The sequence below is a fragment of the Lissotriton vulgaris genome, chromosome 5, assembly GCF_964263255.1.
Source record: "Lissotriton vulgaris chromosome 5, aLisVul1.2, whole genome shotgun sequence".
Classification (NCBI taxonomy): Eukaryota; Metazoa; Chordata; class Amphibia; order Caudata; family Salamandridae; genus Lissotriton; species Lissotriton vulgaris.
The window spans coordinates 864,168,542-864,188,744 of NC_141693.1; the positions used below are offsets into that span (position 1 = coordinate 864,168,542).

The 20,203-nt window shown below is 45.3% G+C and overlaps 1 protein-coding gene across 7 annotated transcripts in view; it reads right to left on the reverse strand.

The window, feature by feature from the left end:
• ZMIZ1 (zinc finger MIZ-type containing 1) overlaps window positions 1-20,203 on the reverse strand; it is a 535,099-nt gene that overhangs the window by 394,749 nt on the left and 120,147 nt on the right. For 6 of the 7 annotated variants that reach the window (XM_086922439.1, XM_086922438.1, XM_086922436.1 and 3 more), the window contains exon 2: window positions 5,981-6,073. The exons of the other annotated variant lie outside the window; for it this stretch is intronic. The gene's annotated coding sequence lies outside the window, so the exon portion shown is untranslated. The remainder of the gene's footprint in view (window positions 1-5,980; window positions 6,074-20,203) is intronic. 7 annotated transcript variants of the gene reach the window in all.

Sequence of the window (20,203 nt, forward strand, 5' to 3'; positions counted from 1 at the left end):
CCTATTATGCCCCCACAGCCACACAGGCGTGCATTTATTCGTTCAAGCTACACAGCTCTATGCCTTGAGATATCCCAATAGAGGAGGACTTTAACATTGCAAATTCCTGACTCAGACCCCTGGCACTGCTTACTCAGACAGATCAAATAGATCTTTAACTTAATGGGACATGAGCTGGGACTCCACACCATTCGAACAATAAATGAACACAAATACACTTCATTTCATTTGGCTTTCTGTGACGGATATTTCATATAAACAATTGTTGGTTCCTGGGGTCGGGGGAGAGGGACTGGGAGGTTCCTCACATGGAGTGGGCAGCTTGCTTCCAAAAGGGGAAGGCAGGGGGTCGATGGGATGGTTGATGTTTGGGGTTACATGATATGCTGAATATTTTCAAAGGATTCTTCCTCGGATTCATCATATAAAACCCCCTCCCTTCCAGTGTCTTTGTGTTGATATAGCATCCAGAAATCCTGATGAGGGGGAGACGGTGAGCAAAGCTCTTATTGTTGTGTAAGCTCTTGTATAGGGCCAAAAAAGCCCCCTTTAAAAGCTTCTTTTCTTATATACTATTCAGCTTGATGAAGATGACAAAAAATCTCACCCACAATGACGTGCAGCTGAACATCAAACATTTCCAATAGAAGAACACTCGCTAATCTCTCTCGAAATAATTAAAGCAAAGAAAACTGCAAACCTGCAAATTTCCTCTGATATCCAACCACTTATATGCTTAACATGTTCCAAACAATGCTCCGAATACCAATCTCGAGGAAGTAGAACCTTAAACCTGATCCAAGGCAAATTTCTCTCAATGGTGTAAAACAATCACACATGCAGTGTGGCTCTTCGAAGCTGATCTATTAGATATTGTTAGAATAAAACAAGGAAAGCAACACCTTAATGATGCAGAAAGACGAGGTGGACTGTCTAATATAAATGTTTGTCCTTAAAATGGCTCTTGAAACAACAGGTCAGGGCTATAGAGATCAAATGTCTTGAGCATTGCTACTTCCTAGAGGCTCAGGAGGGATAATGGGTGTCTAATGCCACAATATGAAATTATTTGAGTAGAAACATAAGCTCCACCTCCGTGAGACACGTATTCCCTGTACCAGCCTAAAAGCACTGAATCACTGACACTGATGGTCTAAACACCAACTGTGCCTTTTTAAAAAAAAGAAACACATTTACAGATTGCAAACGTAGAGTGTGTCATCTGGCGAACTAAATGCTACAGCCTATGGATAGAGGAGTCAAAAAAAAAAAGGTGTCGGGTCTACCTTTTTGGAGACGAGTCTAAACGCTACATTGCAATAACTCCGCTTTCCCAGTGGATCAACCCGTGTGATCCCAGGAAGATCATATTTGTGTGCATCACTTTTCTTATCTGCCAAAAAATAGACCATTCAGAAACAGACCAAACGGCAGCACGATGTTCTACTGAAAAAAATGATTTCTTTAAAATGCATATTCATCAAATCTCTTATATTGACGACTAGTGAATAACGTACATGAAAGGTGAAGTAGCTTCACCCAAAACACATCAATAAAATAAAGCACATTTTAACAATCACTTATTTTTCTTGGCAGTAGCCTGCAAGGTTATCTACGACATGTTTACACTGGAGAGCCTTAGAGAAACGGGTTCACTGTGCAGACGTTATGCTTCCCCAGCCAGCGGTGTGAGAACTTCCTATCAAATTCTCTCCCAGACCGGAACTTGACCTACTCTTGCAGACCGGAAGTAGGCACTGCGTGACAAGTCAAATGGTTTCCTTTAGATGTTCCAGGGATTGGGGTGGGCTCCAAACCGAAGCAATGCCTTTTTGAAAACCACAGCAGGCACAGGTCTGTGCAGTTACAAACTTTTATTGGATTTAAGTGAAATGCCTAAAGCGAGGAAGGTAGTCGGGCGGAAGTTATTACCCGGAAGGCCTGGATCAAAGCATTGCCTTTCCGGGCCACGTGCGGCGGCAGGTATATCGCTTTCTCTTTGCGAAGGTCACAAACGACCGTAATAGCCGGGCTCGAGGAGGTGCGTTTTGTAACCAGTGGGTTTGAGGCCTGCACGTGGGGCGGCTCAAGGTGTCTTGCCAGTCTCGCGCGCGGCAGAAACCGCGGCACAATTACACCCTTTCCAGCGTAATCACAGAGACGCCGAACAGGTGCACCAGAAATATGACAATTTAAGTGCCGCGGCAAAGCGCTGATAGGCATGATTACACGTGGGGGAAGATATATATTTTCAATCGCCCCTTTCTTTGTGTTATTTCAGACATCAGAGAGGCGGTTCCTTCGGACTAGTTTGCCCTAAATGAGGAGAATCTTCAAAAAGACTTTCGATTTCAGATCCTCTTTCTAGCAAATCGTGAACCACGCGACAACCCTGCAAATGACTGAAGTCATTTCGGTTCCTGTGTGAGTCATGCGGAATGTGAGAAGTTCCCAATTTCACAACGTTCAGTGAGCAGAGCGCATTCAAGAAATACTAGTAAACGTTGTTTTCTTCAATGATTCCTTTTTACAGCATTACTCCTGCCCAAAGCATGCCTCATAAAATTAAGAATTACGAAACGAGAATACTCCTTATGATGGTTTGATAAAAACTGCAAGAGGCGGGCGCACAACATACGGAGTCTGAAGCACACCCCCTCACCACAATCCAAAAACAGAAGCTGGGAGACAGTGGCTGCGGCTACACAAACTACCCTCAATGAAGAGACTACGTCATCACCCTGGGAGGGAGGGCACTTCACAGATGCACCAATGGGCAGAGAAGAATCCCAAAGAGTGATGAGAGCCTATGCCAATAAAGGCACTGTAGTTTAAACGAATGACTGACAGTGGGTATGTTATATGAGAAACTGCAATACTGAGCCAGCACTGATTGCCTTCTGCCGGTGTATCAACTGATGCCGTTGCTTATCACGCAGTGAAGAAGAGCACTCACCAGATCCACTAGAAGGGAAAAAATTGTACCACCGGGCGACTATGTGTGTTTCGATATCCTCAATAATGATAATGCAATACGTTGTAGTGTCAGAGGGTATCTCCCCGGTCCATCAGTGTACGCAGATCAAAATGCCCCAGTGACCGAGGGACCACCACGTACTTGTGAACAGGAAACAATGCCATATCAGTCAGCCACTCTGAACGTTTCTGTGTTCATCAAAGATAATGCAATACAGTTTAATGAAATAGGGCCTCTTGCCTGGTCCATCGGTGTACACCGATCAATATGCACCACTGGAAACCATGCCATTATCAGCCAGTGAGTGAGTGGTTGCTTCAGTATCCATCACACAGAACAATACAATGCCATTTTATCTGAGAGAACTCAACCAGTACACCTGGGGAATTTTACGTCGGCACCTTTTTCTCTCCCGTGCGGGGTCCCAAAGGGCTCTTCTTTGAGCCCTACGCTTTTTAATATTTGTGTCGCAGATTTAGCGCCCTTGATTAGAAGCTTCAATCTTATTCCGAGAGGGTAAAGGTACCTTCAAGGGATTTTGTTAATACAGTTTAGAACATTTAGTTATAGATGCTGACTTAAGACCCAAATGGATGTTGGTCTACTGTGCAATTAAGCAAAGAAAGTTATTAGTTGAATTTACAATAGTCACACAATGATCTAAATATAAAGAGCGGAACAGACAGGTGTATATATAAAAGAGTTTGTATTTAATACGGCTTTAGGAATCAAAAGAAAGGGTAAGAAAGTATATGTCAACAATGTTACAAGAAGCATATATTGTAAAAAATAAATAAAGACACTTAATTGAAACAATTGTATGCGCTTTTCTTCCTTAATGCAAGTAACTGCATTAGTCCTGTCCAAACTAGACTATTGTAACAGTTTGTACATTAAGGTTCAGTCTGCCCTCCTTAGGAAATTACAGGCAGTACAGAATGCGGCTGCAATATTGATTTTGGATATTCCAAAAATTTCAATTGGTTAGAGCTGAACTGAGAAAACTCCACTGGCTGCCAGTTTGCCAGTGGATAAAATGTAAAACTCTCTGCATTGCTCATAAGGCACTACATAGAGAAGGACCAAAGTTACAAGAAAATCTGTTTAGATGGTATTCCCCAAACAGAGTGCTGCGGTCAGCAAATGCTTACCTTATGCAGCCAGCCAGGATACAGAAGATGAACTGGGGTGGGAGGAGTTTAGCCTTTAATACCATCAAAAAATGGAACTCTCTCCAGTTATATCTCGGAAAAATTACCCATCATCTGGAATTTAGGAAACAGCTTAAGACCTGGCTATTTCAGTAGTAAGTATAGGGGACACAGCACTTTTTGTCTGTTAACGCCAAGACACCTGAGGGTATTTGTGCGCTGTACAAATTTCATTAACATTAACATATAGTAACAGAGGACCTCACATTGGTCCGTCATTCTGGTCATAGCTACATGCCCTAGTGACTGCTTCTACATTAGTGTTGAACAATGCAGTATTAGCCATGCACTACAGGTGTTTTTATATCCAGCAACTATAGCAGTGCACCACCATCTGGTGACATAAGACAAAGGCCGGTCCATGACCGCAGATACAACTACTTGTCTGAGTGATTGAGGGCAAAAATCATATGAACCTAAGAGAAGCAAGCAATACAGTCTCATCCAGCGAACAGGGCGCTTCATATACCATCAAGTGATGGAGGGCTGCTCAGCGGAACCCCTCAGTGTAGAAAGAGGAATATGGTGCAAAGACTGAGGACGTATCCCATAGTCACCAAAGAAAAACATACACACCGACAGAGTATCTAACATATCCAACAATGCAATATCACACAGTGACCAAGGATGTTTTTCATTGTTTCATCAGTTACAGAAAATGCTAAACTATTCAATGTCAGATGGCAACTTACCAACCCATCAGACACCGTGATGTAACCTAGTTTCTGAGGGCCTCCTATACATTCATCAATGAGGACACTGAGGCAGCGCCTTGTGACTGAGAGCATCCACGATTCCCACCAATGACAACATGTGAAATCGCATTCAGTGACAGATGTGAATGAATGGAGCCTCTGCTATACTATGGAGCGATGCAGGATGTCATGCATATTCATCAATTGAGGCTCAGCTGTGTCAACTAATATAGGACAGCAGCCTCCATGTCCTTCAGTGAGAGACCAAATGACTTCTTGAGTATCCACAAATTGAACGCTAAAGAATTATTTTATCTCTAAGAGTTGCAAGCAAACTCATCAGAGGAGTCAGTGATTCAGGAGCACGTTAAACCCTTTAAAGAAAGCTTATAACTCAAACTATTTAATTGGGTTCTCAGCAATTTTATTAATGGAGTGCCATCACTTAGGGCTCCCGCCAATGGAAAACCATATAGCACAAGCCAATCACTAGGCTGCAGTCATCAACTCCATTAAAGCAAGGTTGATAATGCTAGCTGCCAATACTAGACTACCAGCCCCCACCACTGTCGGAATGCAAAAAACTAATTCAGAATGAAGGGCTCCAGCACACCCCAGATTGTTGGCTTCACACTACAGGGAAACCCGGGCAAGATTAAAAGGTGACACAGGAGCTCAGACAGAGAAACAGTGCCAAGGAACCACAGAGAGATGAAACCAAGACCAGTACTTTTATCTTGTGTGATTTAGCACTACTCCAACAAACAGATCAACATGCATTGCATGAGCAGTCTTGCTCAGTTCTGTGAAGATAAAGGATCCTGAAGCGGCGGCCCAGCTGTTGGTTCTAAACTAGTCTTCCATGTGTACCCAGGCCTAACCTTGTCTGGTGCAAAGTTGCCCACCTTCTCTGGAGGGGTGAGTCTTTAAGGGCTTTTTTTTCAGGAACAAGTCTTTGCAAGGGCACTCTGGTCTCATCCACTAACCACAGGAGGGAACCACTAAACCATGCTGTCTAAGAGGCCCTGAAAGGCAATTACAGCCGCAATAATTTACACCTCCCCACACGCAGTCCAATACTGAAATCCAGCGCTTACCTTCCGCCTATCCCAGGATGCCCGCGCCGCGCCTGCGCATTGCTGCGCCTCCTCTGCAATTTTGCCGGGAGCTCCACGCCACAGAATAATTTCCTGGAAACAATGGAAACGTGAGAAAGGTTAGATAACGTGCGCCCACCCCTTGCCTTCAACCGAGCGATCAGAGAAGCGCATTGCTCCGGAGCCTTCCCCTCTGTTCCTACCGCCTCGGCCATCTGGGCTGGGAAAATAATTTGTTTTTCAAATTGCTGTGGCGCGTGCAATAGGGCTGAGCAGAGCAAGCCTAGCGTGAAACAGCCTCCACACCTTCCAAGGAACAATTCTATGCGCTCGCCGAACAACTAACTTTTTGGGCGATTTTCAGTGCGATTGCGGCAGCGCCGGCTCCTTGCGTCAATTACATAATGATAGGGCATGCGAGCCAGTAAATGTCATGGCGGGAGCTGACTGTGTGGATGGAAACCTCCCCGGCGAGCTCAACCACTCGTCGTATCACGCAACCTTCATGGTGCGGGCCAGTCCCTGGAGGACACCACCCACTGCTAGAGTGTAGGGCGTGGTGCACGCCCCCTGCGGTCACAAGCACCTAGCAAAGTGCAGTCAATGGGCATGAACGCTCAATAACCGAGACATGGCACTGCTTTCACTTTAAAGCACTTGTAATAGCCAAGGTTTGTCACTTCTCAGCGGCCAGCATGCACTATGGGAAAGTGCTCCACCTACACTGAACCCATGCAGGCAGACATTCACCACAAATATCCATGCGGATGCGCACGAGCAGTCACACACATCGCAAAAGTGTTTGTGTGTGTGTGTGTGTGTGTATATATATATATATATATATATATATATATATATATATATATATATATATATACACACACACACACACATCTATATACATACACACATATATATACACACACATATATATACACACATACACATATATATATATATATATATATATATATATATATATATATATACATACATATATACACATATATATATATATATATATATATATATATATACACACACACCCATCATACGTCCGAATGCACATGCAGCCGCGAACTAACTGCACCATGAGTAATCCGCTACCACACAGATCCCTAGATTCGCAAAGCTACCATCACAGGTTCACGACCTGACTAGTATACCTCCAGTACAGAGACATAGCAAGAGTGAGAGATCCGCAAAAATACAATATCACATGGTCATGGAAACAATGACAAATCACATTCAGGCTGGCATCGAAGGCAAACGCAAAGGTCCAGCTCAACAAACACGTGGCCGCACAGACACTCACAAACACAGAAGCAACAATTTAATCGACCAGGGGCACACACAGTATACAAAATGGTACTTACAGAAACACGCAAAGTACATGATCAATGGTGTCAAGAACAAAGTATTGCCAATAAACACACCCAGCCACCCTCCACATACCAGTATTTGCAGAAGAAAGAAAAAAAAGTCACAGAAAAAAATTGCAAATAATCATGGAAAGACGAAGACTTGTAAACATGAGTCAAGAAAGTTTTTATTGAAAAGTGTGCAGTATCCAACACCCAGTTGCATATCTACGGTTATGACAGGCCACGTCTTGATTTATTTATTTTATTTATTTTTAAAGTTTTATATAGCGCGAACAAGATCTTTGCAGATATCAGAGCGCTTTACAGAAACAGTAGGTAGGATAAACAAGACTCTTGAATCAATATGAGATTCTGTAGACAGTGAGTTGCAAAAATAGGGTATCAATCATATAAGAGTATACAGAGTAATAACAATCAAGAAACAAAAATAATAAATTGATGCACAGCAAATGCCATCTCTAGGACCGTTTGAGACAGTTGTAACATGAGCCTCTCTTAACCACTTCTAAACACATTTGGCAAAATACGGTTAGGCCAGACTGAACGTCTTTAGTAAGATATGTACAAAGATGAAGAGAGAATGAGAAGAGTAAGAAAAACACAAGAGCGTGTATGTTGAGTAGAAGTGGTTTAGGTGTGGGTCCCAAAATGACTTTTCCCATTAAGTGCACCATTGAACTTAGTTGATTCTCAATAACTGGCGGTCACCGCACCAATTTTACATATCATATATATCCGAGTGAGGATTTCTGTTTATTGCTTAGCAAAAAATAGAGAAATGTGTGCCTCCAGGGAATGATCATAGCAAAAAACCCATGAATGTGTCTGTTTCCATTATTAAACACTTAAATAAAAGCAGATAAAGAAAAGAACATTCATGAAATCTTTAAAAAAAAAAAAATAATATGAAAAGGGGTGACAGTCATTGAATCGACCATGGTACACAAACAACCATATTATTTACGACTATTCATTCGCTGTTGGACCCAATAACACTTACCAAACAGCCTAGAAGTGCATGCCATTCCGAGGGATGGAAAGCAAAAGACACACAAATGATGGACAGAATGCGGAGCAAATCAAACATTCACCCCCAGTCAAGAGATATGTGTTAAAAATCCATCATTCTTTTGCTCACCATGCCACCCCAGTTTAGACCCAGCCATATGCAAATCAGTCTTGACCCTGTGCCTCATGGGAACAATCTAGCCCTAACTGCCAAGCCAGGTCCTTCCTGGACCAGAAACAAAAATCCTAGGGCCAGTTTCTATGCATCATCCCTCATCAGCCAGGCTAGCTTTAATCAAGTGGCGCAGTGAGCATGGAACCCTGGTCTGGGCATACCTGGTACACTTAGGGCGTGAAAGCAAAAGACACACAAATGATGGACGGAATGCAGAAGGGATTGCAGCACTGGAACAAATGACTCTGAGTTCCACACCAATATGACTCTGATTGGACCTTGGTTCACTTCTCTCTGCAGTGCAGAGCTTCAAACCTGATTCATATTTCCAAATAGCGAATGTATGAGATTGCAAAAATAGCACTCGCCTAATCCCAACAGCGCCGACCCAAGGCCCAGGACTTTTTAAGGAAAAAAGATGCGAGCTGCCGGCTCTTCTTGCAGAACAGCAAAATGAAATGCAATGACCCCTATTAACCCCTTCCGTGCGGGCGGTTTTCCATGCCCATGCTGACTCCGCCTTGCGCGGGCGGAGTCATGACGGAACGGTTCCGTCATCCGCACAGCTCACCCGTAGTGCATGACGGAACCGTTCCGTCAGCAGCATGGAAGGGGTTAAACACGCTGCTGACACCTGCACCTAACGTGCTGCTACTGCAAGGAATCAATACATACTGACAGATCGCAGCCTGACCAGGTTATATGGATTCAGGAAAGATACGTTCAATGGCTGACCATGGGGCGAGCACGCACAAGCGGAACCCTTCAAGGTCTTCCAAAAGGCAAGGAAGGCCAAATCAAAAAGGATCACCACCTGTGATGTTATAAGTAGATCAGTGAAATGTAAATTACAACAGCGTAATTCTCGTAATTTTTGGAATTTCGCATTACACTTGACACAATATTCCCCAAATTATGCAACATTGCATAATTAAGCTCCATTTTCAGCAAACATTTCATGCTAAAATATAACACCAAATGACAAATCTGCATTTTCCATAATACACATAATTATCTGGAAATTTCATTTAATTACACAAAAGCAAGTTGGTCGAATTTCGCACACCACTAGTTATATGGCGTTACAATCAGAGGTGTAGACAACTTCACAAGCCACAGGAAGGGGCATCACGGTGGTTATGTACCATTAAAATAAAAGGCACTGAATCATATAAAATTGTAGATACCTACTAAAGTACACAGTAATCTGCTAATAACCACTTCGAGACTTGACTTCCGTTCTGGAAATGCTGCCTTTCGTATAGGTTAGTCTGCACCCCTCAAAAATAAAAGCTACTAAGAACAAAGTAATGAGGACATCCTACCAACGTACGCTGAGCTATGACAAGATGACGGGCCTTATGCCACTTTTACTAAGTCTATGCTCCCTAAATCAAAGCCAGCATTATTTGATCCTGAAGAAGTAACTTACATTGCTACAGTGAGGGCGAAAACCACAGGTTTCTTGAAGGAGACCGAAGGATCATAATGGGTAGATTCTAAACAGTCGCAAGCCCAGAATAAATTGATTTAGGACACCCAAACTGATGTATTTAACTTATAAAATTATATAAAAGTACAAAGAAAGTACATTGAATGGCCGGAACAATATACAGGATATAAAAGGGAATCAAATCTAGTAGCCAAAAACTAAAATATTATTTCACGAGAATGAAAATTCTTTCTGGTTTTTGCCCAGGGGGTATGAAAGAGCCCTAGAAAGGAGGTAAGTGCCCCGCTGCTCCAGGGAGCCATCTTCCCCCAAATGCATAACAAGGTGATTCAACGAAGAGCACACTGGAGGTGAATCTAATAATGGTGATTTCCAGAGCAACAAAAGTGGTCATGACAAACTCACCACTGAGCAACACTCCTACCACTCCATCACCACACACGATTGACACGCGCAAAGAAGGCAGCACTAGCCGTTCAAAACCCACTAACTCAAAAATCCTCCTGGTCAATAAAGACTGTTTAAAAAAGAAAGAAAGAAAGAACAGTCTTACCGCCTTCTATGAACTCTTAACTTGTTTAGGGTGCAGGGAGACAGACAGACACCATGTATCACGGTGCTTACAATTCGAGAGTAGACGCTTTACAGATGCATGCTCTGGTAGGAGATTGCCTTTTGAATGAGTCGCGGTTTAGCCTTAACCACTTCGATGCTGATGACGAGCTCAGCTCGTCATCAGGCTTACCAGCCGTGTGCTGATGACGAGCTCAGCTCGTCATGCAACGCGGTAATTTCAAAAATGCCGCACACAGCGGAAAAAGCTGCCGCATCGATGCGGTTAAGCACTTATGCTTGCAAAGTATATAATAAGCAGCCTTGTTGGAAAAAAAAGTCAATGTTACTCAGAATCAAAACTTTCCAGCTAGCTCATTGATAAAAGCCCTCACCATGAGAAATGTGGTGGTATGGCCATTGCAGGAAAGGGTGTAACGGTAACGCAACAACACAGCCTCTTGCAGCGTGCTGCACCCTCTAACTTCACCCTTTTTCCCAAGATTGAGATTTGCAGACCTTCAGTTGCTGAGCAGAAAGTAATGGGGCAAGTAGATTGGTAAAGTGGGAGAAGACCACTCAACACATAATTCCTGCCTCTACGTGTTCCAATAGGAAAAAAATAGGTGCTATGCATTCACAGGTTAGCTCAACGTTAGTGAGCTTAGAAATGCAAAATAGCCACCTTCTGGGATAAGGGTTCTCTGCTGCATGTCCCCATTTGTAAGCAAGACATGTCTAATGACGAAACTAAAGACAGCACAAGTTGTCAGTGTTGAAGGGCCACCGTAAATGGCCTGGAGCACTCACCCGCCTCAACATCGGGTACAGTATAAAGTGTCCGTGGCGGGTACAGAACAATGGGTGGAAATGGAGAAAATATGCAGGAAACAAGTGAATGCGGCAAGGACGACAAACCCTGCAACCGCTGACATTCACTTACTAATAATGTTCACCCTCACGTCCTGACAGCCACCAATACATCACAAGTAGCTCCTAAGCAGCCATTAGTAGGTTGCTGACTGTTTTCTACAACTGGAGCTATTATTTGTGGCGCTGTGGTCGATGAGGACAACTGCATGGTGGGAGGCAAAATTCCCAAAAAAAGCCATAGCACCTTCCACCAGGAAAGTAAAAAAAAATCTAATAGGAAGCGGCAGGCATCCTGTGTGAAGCTACTGCACTACCAGGTAAAGGATTTCTTGCAATTACTGACGACAACCTGCAAAAAAGCAGGCAGAGAGCCACTGGCCATAGAAACGAGGTGTACGGGGGGAGGGGGGATCGGAACCACGAGAAATCAATAGGATAAAGTATTCAGTGCAGCACGTCCCTAAATCTCAAAGAAAAAAGACAAGGATTTGCCGGATGCCAAACACCATATAATTAAGACAATAAATGCCCTGCCTTTTTCAGAAAGTCTCTGGCAAGCTTCAAAATTGCAGCATTTGGTTTCTCCATGAAGGAGAATAGAAAAAACACTAGCAAAACAGTACTTCCAAAACACGTAAAGATCAGAACATACGTCACGAGTTCAAATCTCAAAAATGGCAAACTTCAGTGCCAATCCTTCCGTGCTTGGTAAATTTAAATCAATTCAATTGGGTAATATGAACCCTTCTTACTACTTACAGTATGTATAGACAGCAAACACTTCAGTACACACAGCGTTAAAAAAAAATCAAGTTACTCATACTATCATGAACACCTTCCAAACACAACTGCAAAAAACATTCTCAGAATGATGTAGCTAACACCAATGGGAAGTGTGTCGCCAAGAAAGCCATTAGCATTCCGGGCAAACAGCAATTTAAACCAATTCTTCAATGAGGTTGTTCAATGTATCCCTCCAAAGAGGCAATATACCAGCATAGAGCGTGTTCAACATATGTATAATACAAGAAGCCGGTTACCATACTCTGAGAAATGAACAAACAAAAATGGCCCCCAGTAGCCTGTCCAACACATTCAAAGCACGCTCATAACGCAAGTTGTAAAGCGGCATCTCTCACGGTGCTGTCCGTCTCAACCAGGCTCAAGTTTCATCCACTGATAAAGGCCAAGACAGCTAGTACTGACCACAGTGAGGGTTACCGGATACAATGCACCCCCAGGCTTCAAATGGTTCTACCTGGTGAACTTGAGACTGCAAAATGGCCGCCCTGTCTCCCAAACAAACAGAAAGTGCATTCAATTATTGATGCCCATTAAACAGAAGGAAAAAATTTAACAGCTCCCGGATTTTTATTAATCATTAATGCAGTTTCCAATGGAGCATTTTTTCCGCCGGGTTTCTGTTGCCGCTGTCGCATCGTATTGCAGCGTGGCATGTCTTTAAAAATAAATAAATAAGTAAACGAGGCTTAGTCCTGCAGGCCTTCTGCAACGGGGCCGTGGTGGGGGTGAGGTTGGGGGGGGGGGGGGGGGGCGAATACATTCTAGGCCAAACTGTAACCTTTGGCAATTAAAGCGGCAGTACAATCCATTAAAGGCAGGTGAATGAAGGGGGAAGAAAAACTGGGTTGTCAGATAGGAGGCGAATCGATGACGCAACATCGATTGGCTACTCTGCGAGCTTTGGCTGCTGCATTCACGAGCTAATACAATCACACCGTAGGCAAAAGATAACGCAGGTCGATGAACACTTGCACCATATTTCTGGCTGTGAGAGCTGCTCCGGGTTCAGGTTAGGAAGATTATTAACGATCCCCAAAAACATAAAAAACGAGACACGTTTGCATGATGCATTTTTTAATATATAGATCACAACGTGTGTGCGTCGTGCCCCTTTTGATATGAGAGTCTCTCGAAACGTTGCCTAATACATTTTTACCATTAAGTGAAAATGCAGAAAGATGTTTTGCGCCCTCTCAAATAAGGGTATGGTACAAGCTTTGCTGTGTTTAGTTTTTTTTAAACTGTGCCACACGGGATTCTACAAATGTAAGACGCTAGGAGCATGCGTTCTAATGCTGGTGAACAGACCATCTCTGGTGAGAGGGGTGTGTGCAAAGAGTGGTCACTGAATGCCAGACTGAGCAGCTGTCCCCAAGGCTGAGCATTCGATTCAGTGACAGCGCGCGGTAGGTCGGGGGTGGGGGAGGGCGGAGGGGGAATCTGGGTAAATGGAGGGCAATGAGTGAAAGAAATCATGTTACACGGAGAAGGAGGGATTATCAGTAAGACAGACTGTTACAGGATAGAAGAGATCGTATAAAGTGAAAGGGGACGTCGAGGAAGGAATGAGTCATGGGGAAATAGGACCAAACACGACAGAAAGGAGTGTAATGGTAGAGTCCAGAAATGCCAGAAGGGCAGACGAGGAAAGAACACAGGAAGAAAGGGAGCAGAGAAGGGCACAACGGCGTGGAAACGGGACAAATGTGAGGGAAGGGAACAAAGACGAGGGAAGGACACCCAGACGATGAAAGGTGACAAAGACGACAGAACAACGCATAATGGTTCCAGCCGCAGATGATGCATTGGCCACAGAGGACGTATGGAAATAGAGGCAATCATAGTGATCAACATTGATATAAAGCAATCACAGATAACATGAAGGGTCACAGAAACTAGATCATAAATGTTGGAAAGGATTGTAGCAAAGGGTGTGACGGTAATTGGCAGAGGACATTTTATGCAGTGTTAAGTTTGCGTTACTCTCAGAATTAGCCAGGGAATAAAGGTATTTTTGTAACATGATTATTGTCAGCAGGATACACCCCTCTTTCGGTGGCCATGTTATCTTCATCAAGGAAATTATGGCAACAAACACAATTAAAGACACAAATATGTACAAGTCCCATGCCAGAGTGAAAGACATTTAGTTTCAAGGGTTTGACAAGAAAGACGCACTGTTGAGAAGGCTCTACGAGTCTTGCACAACAAACAATGTCCTTTGAGATCCCTACAATACTGCATTAAAAGAAGTGTTAAGCCAATACACCAACGTAATAAAGAGGGACCTCCCTTCAGGATGAGGAGCACAACTTCTCAGAAAGTAACGGAGTCTCCCCATTGGAGGAAAAAATGGACTCCCCAATCAAATGAACATGAACTTTCCCAATTATCGGGAAGGAGGAGCCCCTTCACAATGGCAGCAAGAAGATGTCTAATCAAGAGAAAATTGAGTGTCTTCAATAGAAGGAAAGAGGCGCATCCCCAATAATAAAGAAATGAGTGTCCAAACACGAGCAACGTGTCCACAATTAAGACAAAGGTGTGCCCCAAGAAAGGTGTGAGTGAGCTACCTACCAAATCAAGAGAGTGCCTGGAATCTGACAACAGTGGTAAAGTTAGTTTGGTCACAAATGACAGTTGATGGATACTACAACGAGGCAAGAGAGGCGTCCCTCTGATAGGCCGGATAGGGCCCGCATCAATGGTCAAAGAACAGCACCTTCTCTTGAAGAGATAGCTTAGGCAGACATCTTGAAGAGCAAAAGAAACATCAGTCTAACGACAGTAAAGCGCCATGCTCCAACAGAGGTACATATCTCCCTCAAGACAGTAAGTGCCCTGAAGCAGTCAAGCATTCTCGCATATGATGGCCGAAATATCCAACCGACAGTGGCTCACCTTTGTCAAAGACTTCAGGTTCCTGTGCCCTAACTGAGGCAGCAGTCAAGCGCACCAAATCAACAACTGGAACTCTCCCAAGCGTCGAGAGGCGCTTTACATCATAGTGAGCTCTACGCATTAGAAAGTCACACATTAGGACAAAAAGGTAAGAGCAGAGAGAACCGATCCGCCAGGGTGCTGTACAGCACTGGGACTCTAGGATGGCAGCTCTTGTGAGAGCTGCGCTCACCGGTGCTCGGCTTTCACCTGATTATAAACAAAATATATGCACCAGCAGGCGGCATAATATCACAACATGCAGAGATACAAACACAGCCACTGTATGGATACATTCAGGCAGAACATTTCTGAGCAGTTGGTGGAAATGACAGCGTTCCTGTGGGCAAAGGTGATAAAAACGTGAATATTTCATACTGGCGGATCACACTGCTGGGCCTCGGGGGACTGGAGCAATTTGAACTGGCATCAGCAAATGCATTTCCCATCTTCAGCTGCCTGTATAATGAGCTGTGTGCGACTGCCAATCATCTCCCACGGCCCCGGCCTGCTCGGCAGCCAAGCTGCTCTGCTCGCCAGAGAGAGCACAAAACACACAAGCCACCGCTGCCTGCCAGCCAGAGCATCTGCACTCACTGCCAGCCCCCACCTGAGCCCCCCAGCATCGGCTCCAACATAAATGTGTGTGTGTAGCATGCGAGCATGGGCGATGTGCGTGTTTGTATGTGGTGAGAGTGTGAGACTAGCGTCTGTGTGGGGGGCATGCAAGCGTGGGGGCTGCATATGTGAGGTTTGGTTATAAGTGGAATATGAGGTACATCATGCAGGGACGGCTGCTCCTCTGTAATGGCGGATGAGCGTCGCTCCACTGCCAGCACAGGATAAATAAAATGATAATAACACGTTGTTAATATCGTTTTATCTTTGTCGGAGTTACTACGTCCGACAGGAGGGGCAGCCAAGGCAGGGAGGAGTACTCTGCACTTATAAGTGCACATATGTGTTTAGCCTGCCGTCTCAGGCCGGCGAAACAAACATGCGCACTTCTGTTTCTCTAACCTGGCTGTATTGTACAGTTGGAGAAACCCCAGAGGCTACCAGGCACCGTCTGAGCGGTAAACTAAGCCACTCAGACCAATCTTGGTACTGCTCTCATGCTAGAGAGCAGCATCTGGATTGGGTGGGGAGTCTGTGCCCTTAGGCCCATCAACTTCCAGCTTCCGGTATGCGAGGAGCATAAGGAATGATGAAAAGCAGCAAGACTTTCAAGTCTTTTCGTTGCCGCTTGGTGCAAACCACCTCTAATTCACTCTAAGATTAGTGATCAAAATAACGAGGCATGCACTGGGAGCTGGAAGGCGAAGAACAAGTTTATTGCTCTAGAGGAGAGTACATCACTTCGGACAACGGGGCTATCGTCAGGAGGTGCTCTAACTGCATCTCTGTGGCATCACCTTTTATATGCTTTTTAGTCAGTTTATTACATGGTCAAACATCCTTGGAATCCCCGCCTCAAGCTAGTTCCCACACAGACCCAGCAGCAATCTTCCCTCCACCCAGATCTAACAGATGATCGCTATCTCGCAGCTGGACATTCCGACAGGATCTATAAGTACGTGGGATAAGTCAGATCTAAGGGTTCGTGTCTTCGATTAGATCAGGCCCCTTTGTTGGTGAAACAAGGCCTGCCGTGTGCGGGTAATAAACTATGTCCACAGGGGTTGGTTAGTGCCTGGGACCGGATTGAGTGGCCAGGTGACGGGAAGTGACTCCGGGGCATTGTCATGCTGACAAGGTTTTACGACCCTGGTACATGTGTTCAGGCTTGGTCAGAGCGCAGTGTGGATGATAGCGAGGCCGGGGTGACTCACAGGTACCAGCAGAGTATGAAATGGCCGCGATGTCTAAAATGGTTGCTGCTTACACGCACTTAAAGGCCTTCCTTACACAAGATGGCGCCGGCAATGTTCATATTTATCGTCTAATATTCAACAGTCGCCCCTTTCAACATATAGGGGCCAGCTTGTCTGTCTGCGTCAATGTCCATAATGTCCTGTACCTCTCTGTCACACATTGCTTTCATGGTTACGCATTGAGTGTCCGAAGTCTTAGATCACAGAGAATGCAAACAAAGAGAACACAGGGGCAGTATACAATGTATCCCCAGACAACAGCCACATTTTACTAAGATCGAAACCAAGAGGACCATCAATATCTTCCAACCCCATTCCTCTAATATGCCCCAAAACCAATTTCCCAGTGTCCAAGTCTCTGGTTCTTGGTGGATCTCTGATGCCAGCCTGTGGAGATGTTCAATTGCCTTGTAGACTGATGGCGAGCTGTCAGGGACGAAAGTGCAGCAGCTGGCACCAATGATGCGGCATGTTCCTCCACGGTCTGCTAGTACCACGTCTAGAACAAGACGGTTCTGCAAAGCTACCAAGCGGACCGCCTGAAGCTCAGCTGTGCTGTTGGTGAGGATGCCAGTTGTGACGTTCAAGGCTGTTTTCACTGCTAGCGATAGGTGTCGGATGGCTCGGCTGTTTACCATCGGGCCCCATAGCGGGACAAGTCCTTTTGCTGCATCAAGGAACTGTGATGCGGCGGAGTCTGCTTGTTCTGTGTCTTTGGACCGCCTTTCTCTGTGATGGATTGCAGATGCTGTGTAGGTTGGCGGCAGAACTAAGGCAATGTAGCAAGTGCCCCCCCCCCCCCAGCCTTTTGGGAGCCAGGTGTAGACTTTGGAACCACAGATAAAGTATATGTTGGGTGATGCAACAAATGAAGGGGGGTCGGCAGTGTTCAGAGTCCTCGTTATCTGGCAAGAGCTGTGACCGACGATCTTAGTCCCGTGGCCTTCGGTGCAGACGAGGCCTGAGACGTTCACCACAGATAGGGCCACTGTTAGAGTTGCAGCAGTTCGTTTCTTCAGATAGGAAAAGGTGGGTCTGGCTGGGTTGTGGTACACCTGCATTTCAATTCTTTCTTTGGCGGGGATGTTCATAGGAAAGGTTGCATTCGAAGTCAGAAGGGAGCAGAGGTCCTCCCTGTCTTGTACAACCAGAACTCATTGTAAAACTGTTTGATGGTCCCATCGGACGTGGCATTGTCTTTGTAGCTCTCTTGCAGGAGCATTAACCAGGCAAGGCAGGAGCCATGAACAGAGAAGGGTGAAGGGGTGAAAGGAATGGAATGTTCAGTGGCATGAGGTAGCAACACACAGATCCAACAGTCGGTGGCATTTGTGGCAAGATTGTGTTGGTGCAATAATTAAACAAAAGAATTGTTCCGGAACGCTTTGCGCCGTTCTTTGAGGCGCGGTGACAGTGACACCAGATAGTGTTCTTTCTTGGTGGTTGGTTGCATGGTGGGTGACATTGTCCTGTAAGCGGGAGCATTTTCTTCAAGGTACCAGATGGCAACAATCAGCAAGAGGCAGGTGACAGATGCTACCACAAGAGTTATTGTCTTTGCACTGTGCAGTTTGGCAAGTTTGGAGTCGTCGCAGTGGTTCTTCGGTCGTCCGGGATCTTCCATCACCTTCAAGAGACTCGATGAATGGCAGGACCACATTCTTTCATCTAGCGTATATCCCAGTAGCCTTGTAGTGTTAGCTACCGATCTGAGACTTTTGACTCAGTTAGTCACCTGCTTGTCGGAGCACTCTCCTTTCGTCGATCTTAAATTGTACCCCTCCTTGAATGGTACTGTGGGGTCGGAAAACTCTGCCAATTCAAGTGTCTCTGTTTGTGGATAGCAACTCAGGGCGGGTCGGTCTTTGGCAGGAGTTCTTCTTGGCTGTTCACTTCTCCGGGGGCCGTCAGTGTTGGAGGTATCTTCTTACAATGGTGCGCATGCACCCAGTTCTTCTTTCCTTCCACTCGAAGGGCAGATCGGGTGGTAATCAGAACCTGCCAGGGGCCCGTCCACATGGGTTCTAGACTCTTCGACCTCTGGAAATTTCGAGTCAGCACGAAGTCCCCAGGCTGGATATCATGTCCTGGGCCCCTGGACACGTCTGGAATGGCATGCAGCACCTGTTGGTGGATAAGAGTTAGTTTCTTTGTTTTGTACAAGTAATCAGACATTAGTATGTCAGGGACATCATGGATGGAAGTTGGCTTTGGTGCCGCCCAAATGTTCATAGGCCTGCCAAAGACCACTTCATAGGGGGCTAGTCGGTGTTTTGTTGGGGTGGAGCGCATTGATAGCAATGCCAGTGGGAGGGCGTCTGGCCATTTCAACCCAGTTGTGGCAACTATTTTTACTAGCTTCAGTTTTAGTGTGGCGTTGTGTCTCTCTACCAGGCCCGCTGATTGGGGGTGGAAAACGGCGTGGAACCTTTGCTTTACCCCCAACCCCTTCAGTATGTTTTGTATAACTTCTGCTACGAATTGGGGGCCATTGTCGCTCCATAAAATTCTACAAAGATCATATCGGGGGAAGAATTCTTTTAAAAACACCTTTGCTGTGGCTAAGGCGGTGTTGTCACGGGTGGGGTAGGCCTCCACCCATTTACTAAAAGCGCACACGATCACTAGTACGTATTTAAGACCGCGGCACCTTTCTAGCTGGATGTAGTCCATTTGGAGGACTTCAAAGGGATGGTCAGGGACTCCAAACCCTCCCCGCGGTACTTCGGTCCCTTTACCTGGGTTGTGTTGCAGACATACTAGGCATTGCTGCACTAGGCGTTTTGCTGATTCTGTTATCTTGCTGTTATGCCCTACCCTGGTGATCAATTTGGCTATGGGGCAGATCCTATGTGTGCGGGTAAATGTGCCATGGTCAATATGGCGATCAGATAGGCATTCGGTAGCAGCCATTTGTTTCCGTCTTTTGTCCTCCAGCAGCCTTCCTCGACTGTCAGTCCCACTTGAGCCCATTCAGCCAGTTCGTCATGTGTGCCTGTCGTTTGTATGTGCCTTACAGTCGCTCTAGCGTTAGTCCATTGTTCTGCTTGTGACCTGGTCACGTACATTCGTGTCGTGGTTATGTCTTGGGCTGTGGTTCGGGCGGTAATGTCGGCTAATGAGTTTCCCTGTCCAATGAGGTCACTTTCTTATGTGCCT